General features: G+C 59.0%; 1 long non-coding RNA gene across 1 annotated transcript; it reads right to left on the bottom strand.

Annotated features, from left to right (window-relative positions):
* Positions 1-316: 316 nt before the first annotated feature.
* LOC112669165 (uncharacterized) lies at positions 317-3,891 on the bottom strand. The gene is made up of 3 exons (XR_003142109.3): positions 2,954-3,891; positions 813-952; positions 317-618 (listed from the first exon to the last, which is right to left on the bottom strand). It is a non-coding gene; the product is annotated as an uncharacterized LOC112669165 (long non-coding RNA).
* Between the last annotated feature and the right edge of the window lie 4,096 nt (positions 3,892-7,987).

Raw genomic sequence — 7,987 nt, forward strand, 5'->3', positions numbered from 1 at the left:
GATTTATTGATCACCCGAATATTCTAAATTAACCTGTAGAGTCTGGCAGCACACCAGTGACTCAGATGTTTTTAGGTGGGAGAAGGAGAGCTCTGTGAACAATCTCCTGGTGCCTGAGACTGGCCTTCCCGTCAGGCTCTGTGAAGACAGCGTCGACTTCTCCCGAAAAGCCTACCTGGAGGACTCTAGTCTGTCTTTCAAAGGCCAGGTTGGGTGTTGCTTTGCAGCTGGTGCGCAGGGACCCACGAGCACCCGGCCCCGGGGGTCCCAAACAGACCATGAGCCACAGACAAAACCCAAAAGGCAGAGAAATGAGTGACCGTGAAATAAGAAAGGGATTTATTTCAGGGAAGCCGATGCTGGGAAGCCAGTGGACGGGTGTCCCAAGGCCTGTCTCGAGAGTGCTGGAAAGACTCCCAGGTTTATGGCAGGAAAAGTGGGACAAAGGTGGAGGGGTCCTTGCAGGTGAGCAGTGCAGGTGGGGTTGATCACTGTCGTGGGTCAGTCTTGGGAGGGTCTCCAGGACACAGGGCAGTCCTTATTGCTTGAGGGGATGGTTTCGATTCCCAGCGGGGGATGCTTTGCCCTCAGGGTCTTTTGCCTAAGCCTGGAGACCTCCTGGAAAGAAGAACCCATCCAGAAAGTTTGAGGTCAGAGTGGAAGCAGCCAAACCCTCTTTCAGTTTCTCTAGTCCTTTCCATGGAGCAGCCCCTGGGGGCTGGGACATGCATCTCCCAAAGGTCAGATGGGAGTGTTGGTTTATACGTCCGACTCCACCCTGCAGGGGCAGAGCCCACACTCGGGTCACCGACCTCATTTCTCAACTGGAAGACGCCAGGCAGGTGGGCCCTTGGCCCTGGGCAGGGCTCCACTGGTGTTTGTGGATCGAGTTGGATTCTCCTTTTATAGAGTAGCAGCTCTGTGCTTCCTTCTGAGTCTCCTTCCCGTCCACCTGTTGAAGAGGAAGAAATTTTCTCTGCCTTTCAAGGTCCTTGTAGCTGGCCGAAGAATCAAACGGACATGAGACAGAGTAACTGGAGAAAATCAGATTTAATTTGCTGCATACGGGGAATCCAGGCAGACACGGAGCTGCCAAGGACTGTCAGGCAACAGGAGGCCATGGGAACAAAGGAACATGGGAAACAAAGTCAAAAGGAAAAAATTAAATCCCCTTACTACTTAGAACCCACTGACAAGTCCGTGAAACAGGCAGAGTGACTTTCCTCTAGGGAGTCACCTGCCTCGATGCCAAGACTTTGCTAAGAGCAAAAGGCAATCTTAGCTTAACGTTATCCCGACCCCAGGACCCTGTGAGTCTACCTTAACATACAAACATTCCTTTGGAAAATTCCTTTATCTCTGCCCCCCAAGATCTAGGCTAGCAATCGTCCCCCAAGCATGTGACCTGCTGATCTACATCTGGAGGTTCTCAGAACTGGGTTTTCAGTAAACAGTAATAAATGAGCTTTTCCCAACAACAGGGAACCCCCTCGAGGTCCTGGAAACCTTGCTTCCAAAATCCCTTAGAGACTTACGCGCTCCCTCACCCCGCTCCCAACTTGAAACTATATCAAGGGCCACTCCTCACGACCCCAGGACAGCTCCTGGGGACAGCCCACGGGTCAGCTCTGAATCCCAACATCTTTCCTACATCAACGGGACTTCCGGAGCTCAGGACAGGGGATGGGCGTGGGGGCTCTGGGGGGAGGAAGACCATTAGCAGGCAGGGAGAGGAGGTGTTTGGGAAACAAATGCTGCCCTGTGATGCAGATGAGCTCCCGAGGTACCGGGGAATCTCTGGGAACAGCCGCCTGGTTGCCGCTGCCGCCGGCTCTCCTTTCTGATGTAAATCTAGGCTGGGGAGGGGAGGTGAAGAGCTTTTCCTGAAGCTGCTGGGTTTTGAGCTCTTTCAACTAAAAATAATCTTCAGCCCAAGTGGCCCCTCTTGGGGCGGCCTGTGCTGGGCCCCAATATGTCCCTGGTGCCCAAGGAACTACAGGTCTTGCCTGCCCTACCCTCAGGGCCCCATGATTAGGTGACACCCGTGACTCAGTGATAGATGGTGGGTTCTGAGCAAAGGTGATGTTTATCACCTTCTGCTTGGTCAGCAACTTTATTCAACAACTGAGCATTTACCTTCTACTTGTGCCAAGTGGTGAGGGGCGCTGTGCTGCGGGTGACACATTGTGCTGGGGGACACTGTTCTGGGGGACAGGTGCTGGGGACACAGTGTTGGGGATACTGTGCCGAGGGACACAGTGCTGAGGGGACACTGTTCTGGGGGATGTGGTGCTGGGGACACTGCTGGGGGACACTGTGCTGGGGACACAGTGATGGAGATGCTGTGCTGGGAGACACTGTGCTGGGGACACTGCTGGGGACACAGTGCTGGGGGATATGGTGCTGGGGACACTGCTGGTGGACACGGTGCTGGGGACGCTGTGCTGGGAGATACTGTGCTGGGGACACTGCTGGGGAACATGGTACTGGAGATGCTGTGCTAGGGGACACTGGTGCTGGGGGACACAGTGCTGGAGAACACGGTGCTGGAGATGCTGTGCTGGGAGACACTGTGCTGGGGACACTGTTGGGGGACACTGTGCTGGGGAACACAGTGTGGGGACACTGTGTTGGGGAACACGGTGCTGGAGATGCTGTGCTAGGGGACATAGTGCTGGGGACACTGCTGGGGACACTGTGCTGGGGGACACGGTGCTGGGGGAGGGGACACTGTGCTGGGGGAGGGGACACGTCCTGTGGGAGCACTGTGACAGAGGAGCGGAGGGGAGGGGGGGCTGCCGGTGTCTGCAGGGCGGGCGGTGGGAAATTCGAGCGCAGCGTGGCGGGGGCGCGGGTGGCGCAGGGCCCGGCAGGGAGATTCTAGGGCAAGGCTCTGTGGATTGGGACCTTCCGCGGTGCGGCCTGAGGCCTCCCTGAGCGCACAGCCCCTCACCTCTTGTCGCCACGGTCCTCAGGGGCATAGCCCGCCACCCCACTGGGTCTCCTGGGGGCTCCAGAGGCCTCGGAGGCACGTGTCAGGGGAGGTAGCACTGCCGGGACGCACTTCTGACCGCGGGTCCCCTTAACCGCCACGTCTTGTCAAGCTGGACCCGTGGGGTCTTTTTCTTGGGTCTCTCGGTCCTTTGCGGAGGTTCTCACAGCGCCCCACTGTTGCGGGTCAGAGAGGGACAGGGGAGCCGGGACCCCTCGGGCCTGGAGCAGGTGCCCCTGGGGCCCGGGCCCAGCTGTCCGCTGCCCTGCACGCGGCCCACCCCTCGGTCCCTGCCGGCGGGTCCTGGCTGCGGGCCTGGCTCGGCCTCGCGTCAGCCGTGGAAGGAACACTCCCCGGCGGGCCTGGCACGCTCGCGGCTCTGTCTGGGGGCCGGGGGTGGGGGAGCGGGTTTTATTACACACGCTGAGGAGGGCTTCTTCATCCTTGGCCACGCGAGGTCCGGGGCGGGGGTGCAGCGTCCCTGCAAACAGGAGGCCGGGAGATGCATTTTGGGGAATGTGACATCTAAAAGCGCAGGGTGGCCGTGTGAAGGCCTGAGCATTCTGGGAAGCCAGGGCCGTGTGGGCAGGCTCCTGCATCCAGGGAAGGCCCCGGGTTAGGGACCTCATGCAGTCGGAGAATGAGATGGCCACGCTGAGCCGGCAAAAGGGGAGCAGCAGCGCGGCTGGTGACCGGGAAGATGGGATTCAGGGCCATGTACGAGGCAGCGTGGCAGGCAGGAGTCAGGGTCCAGGACCCTGGGATGGGGAGCTGGCTCTCAAAGGATGGAGAAGACCCTCTAGGGTCATGGGCCATGGTGGGGAAGGGGACCCAGGGCCAGGGCAGGGTTACAACCAAGTGCATTTGTCCCTCAGGAGGCAGGAGTGAAGGATAGGTCACAATGGGCAGGGCTGGGGCGGGGGAGGGCCTGGTGTTGCCAGGCAACCTGTCCCCGGTGGGGGGGGGGCGACTCAGGCTTGAGCTGTGGGATTCAGCCTGCATGTAAGGGGTCCACCTTGCTGTAACCCCATGAGGACTTGGGGAGGTGGATCCCAGTGGGGAGCTGTGGGGGGAGGCGCCGAGGTGGTTGGGGAAGCACCCGGGAACCATCAGCCTCAACAAGCGGCCTTGGAGCAGAGCCTAAAGGGGGTGCATTGGGAACGTCCCAGCGCCCCCAGATCACTCCGCCTTAGTGGGACACTCAGGGGGGCTGAGGCACTGAGGCCTGACTCCAGGCTCCCTCCAGGGAGGCCCCGCTTGCCGCCAGGTAGAGCTGCCCGCAGCTAGGTAACTGGCACATTCTACCGGTCAGGCCCTCTTCCACTGACGCTCAGCTAGCTCCTCCTCTTCCTTCAATGCAGCCTGGGTCCTCACCTCCGCTAGGGAGCCCTCCTTGACCTCTGCAGACAGCGCGACAGTGTTTTCCCCTGCTGTCCCCTTGGGACGTCCGTGCATTCCTGGCACAGCCCTTATGTCGACTCCCGACTCCGGGGCAGTGACAGGTGCTCTCACTGTCCCCCGCCTCTTCCTGCCTGTAGCCCCAGGATTTAACATCCTGCCCCTGCGCAGTGGGGCTTCCTGCAGGCTGAGTGGCCTTCTAGAAGCGGGAGGAAGAACAAGGAGGAGGCAGGGCGGCATGGGTCTGAATTCCGCCTGGGAGACTGTCCCAAGCTGTGATGGCTGCGGGTGTGGCCGGAGCTGTGGAGCGGGTCAGGGGTGCAGCCACAGGTCCCCGGTGGCAGGGCCGGGAGCTGTGGGGGCCTGGAGGCTGGGCTGGGAGGAGGGAATGGTCAGGCGCAGAGGGAAGGGCTGAGCGGTTGTGTCATCTCACGGTCCTGTGTGGTGACTGGCACACAGTAGGTGCTCACTGAACAGCTCATTCCCAGTGCTCGCCTGGTGCTGGGCAGCAGACTGCCTCGTGGGGAATAACCTGAGCCTCCGACAGAAACCAGAGCTGCCGAGAGAGAGGATGCTTCCAGAAACAGAGGCTCGGGTGCGGGCCTGGGAAGCTGCACCTAGAGCGGTGCAGAGGCCTTACACCTGCTTCCCCGAGGTCCCAGGTCACCGGAGGTCTCCGTTCCCATCGCTCGTGCTTGTAGGCAGCTTTCTCAGGTCCCCCAGCCAGGGAGCCCCAGCTTCGTCCTGGGGCGGGGGGCCCTGGAGGGGCCTGGAGGACACAGCATTCCCAGGGACAGGTCTGAGCCCCATAGTGGGTTGAATTGTGTCCCCAAATAGGTCTACTTCCTATCCCTCTGAATCTGTGCCTGTGGCCTGATTTGGAAATGGGGTCATCGCAGCTTAGGTTACAGTGGGGTCATGCTGCGACAGGGTGGGCCCGCAATCCGGTGACTGGTGTCCCTGGAAGGGGACAACACAGAGACACAGGGGCCAGGAGGCCATGTGATGGGGTGAGTTGGCCACGACCCAAGGTGTGCAGCGGCTGGGAGGCTCGTGCGCGGCTGGTGTGAAGTGGTGCAGCCACAGGGAAGGCCGCGGCCTGTTTCCTGTGCAAACGGACAGATTTCCTCTGCTGCCCGGCAGTGTCGCTCCCAGGGATTCACCCAAGAGGAGAGAAAATGTCTAGCAGCTTTGTCACCCAAACTGGAAACAACCCAAATGGCTGTCGGCAGGTGCTTGGGTGACGGGGCCCATCCGCAGGGGGGAACACTGCCCGCTAGGCCCAAGAAGCCCGAGTCCGAACGCTGTAGACTGTATGATGCTGCTCTTACGACATCCTGGAAAAGGCGACATGAAAGGGACATGAAAGGGATGGAAGTCAGGGGTGCTGGGGGCGGGACGAGGTGATTGACAGCAGGGGCCATGCTGGGGCTTTTGGGGAGACGGGGTGCTCTGTGGCTCGACCATGGCAGCGGTCATGGGGCTGCCCACTTTGCCAACACCTGGGAGCCGCACACCTGAAGAGGGTGACATTTTTGAAGGTATAATCGGCACATCACAGTGTGTTGATTTTAGGTGGACAGCGACGATGTGACAAGTGTTTGTATTGTGAAATGAGAGTGAATTTCATCCTATGTACGCGTTCTCTTAATAAATGTCGTTTTTTGAAAAAGATTTTTTGAAATTTATTCATGAAAGACACACAGAGAGAGGCAGAGACACAGGCAGAGGGAGAAGCAGGGTCTCCACGGGGAACCCGATGTGGGACTCGATCCCAGGACCCCGGAATCACGCCCTGGGCTGAAGGCTGACACTCAACCGTTGAGCCACCCGGGCGTCCCTTCAATAAATCCGTCTTACAGAGAAACCCAGACAAGGGAAAATAATCCCTCCTTGTAATGGTTGAAAGCTGGAGTTCGCAGACCTGAAGTCTCTGAAACCTTGCTATGCTTCCCAGGAAAATGCAAAGAAGGACAGAACTTCAGAGCAACCAGGGCACCTGGGTGGCTCAGCGGTTGAGTGTCTGCCTTCGGCTCAGGGGGTGACTCCGAGGTACTAGGATCGAGTCCCACATCGGGCTCCCTGCAGGGAGCCTGCTTCTCCCTCTGCCTGTGTCCCTGCCTCTCTCTCTCTGTGTGTCTCACGAATGAATGGATGAAATCTTTTAAAAAAAAAAAAAAATTTCATTTCAGAGCAATCCCCTCTGAATCTTTTTATTTCTGGATTTTAGGCTTGGGGCATAACCCACGCGCTCTCTTTAAAAATAAGAGGCCATAAGGCTTGCTGTGCCCAGCTGGCTTCCTTCATGCAAGGATTATTCCAGCCCTTTGATGAACCTGTCGTGCAGGACACTTTATTTTCCTCCAAACAAAGATATTAGGAAACAATATTTTGGGCAAGCATTGCTTATGGAGACTTGTTTTCTTTGGAACATCTCTTTTTTTTTTAATCTTTTTTTTCATTTTTTTAAAGATTTTATTTATTTATTCATGAGAATACACAGAGAGGAGAGAGAGAGAGGCAGAGCCATAGGCAGAGGGAGAAGCAGGCTCCATGCAGGGAGCCCGGCGTGGGACTCGATCCCAGGACCCCAGGATCACGCCCCAGGCCGAAGGCAGCACTAAACCGCTGAGCCCCCCCGCCCCCCCCCCCCACCCTTTGGAACGTCTCTAAGCAGGAGTGTGAATGGTGAAATCAGTCAGTGGTTTGGGTGAGTGTGTTTGGAGTGAAGAGTCCGGACTTGGGCCGAGGCCGTGATATTTATACACCTTGAAATAAAGCATCAGTTGGGGAACCGTATCCTTTGGGAGCTCCCAGAACGGGGTGTAGTGGGGGTGCGAGGTGGCTGTGGTTGTATGGGGGGCAGGGTGGGCGCTGTTCCTCTTGCTCCCCACCCCCGTGGGTTTGCCCCTTTGCCAGCCCAGGCCCCCGCATCACGTGGCAGGAAAGGCCCACTGGGGTCACCGGTGCAGCTTCGAGGGGACGGGGCTCTGGCTCTGAAGGGCCGTCCAGGAGCCTCGAGCCTGCTTCTGAGCAGAGTTCACGTTGCAGGGCTTGCCCCTTGCACTGGCCCAGACACCGCCCCTGCCACCTTCTGGATCTCTCTTTGGGGGGCTGGAGCCAGGCTGTCCTTGCTCCAGTCAGGAGATGCCGTCCTGGGGGCTGGTGGGCTCCCTTTACTTGCAGAAGCTCTCGAACAAGCGCGTCTGAGGTTCGAGCCTGGGAGGGGGTGGGGGTGGGGTCTCAGCCCCAGCTCGGAACCGGTTTCTCCGGAGCACCCTGCGTGCAGCAGCACCTTTCCTCAAGTGGATGATGCTGGCACAGCACCGCAGGGAGCTTTGGGTCCCTGCACACAGCTCCCACCCCCGGGGGGGGGTGTCCTGCCCATCAGAGCGCCTCCCCACCACACGACCTCAGGCCGAGGCTGGGGCAAGCCCGCAGGGGTTTGCAGGGAGCACCCCGAGAGGCTGAGGTGCTGGTGCAGAACCGACCGAGGGAGACGGCGAGTGCTGGACCGCCCGCCCGGGCCGGCTGCGCGGAGGTGGGCTCCTCAGACTGTCAGCTTGCCGTGGCACACGCTCAGCTGCTGCTCCTCTT

Source organism: Canis lupus, chromosome 31 (assembly GCF_003254725.2).
Source record: "Canis lupus dingo isolate Sandy chromosome 31, ASM325472v2, whole genome shotgun sequence".
Taxonomy (NCBI): domain Eukaryota; kingdom Metazoa; phylum Chordata; class Mammalia; order Carnivora; family Canidae; genus Canis; species Canis lupus.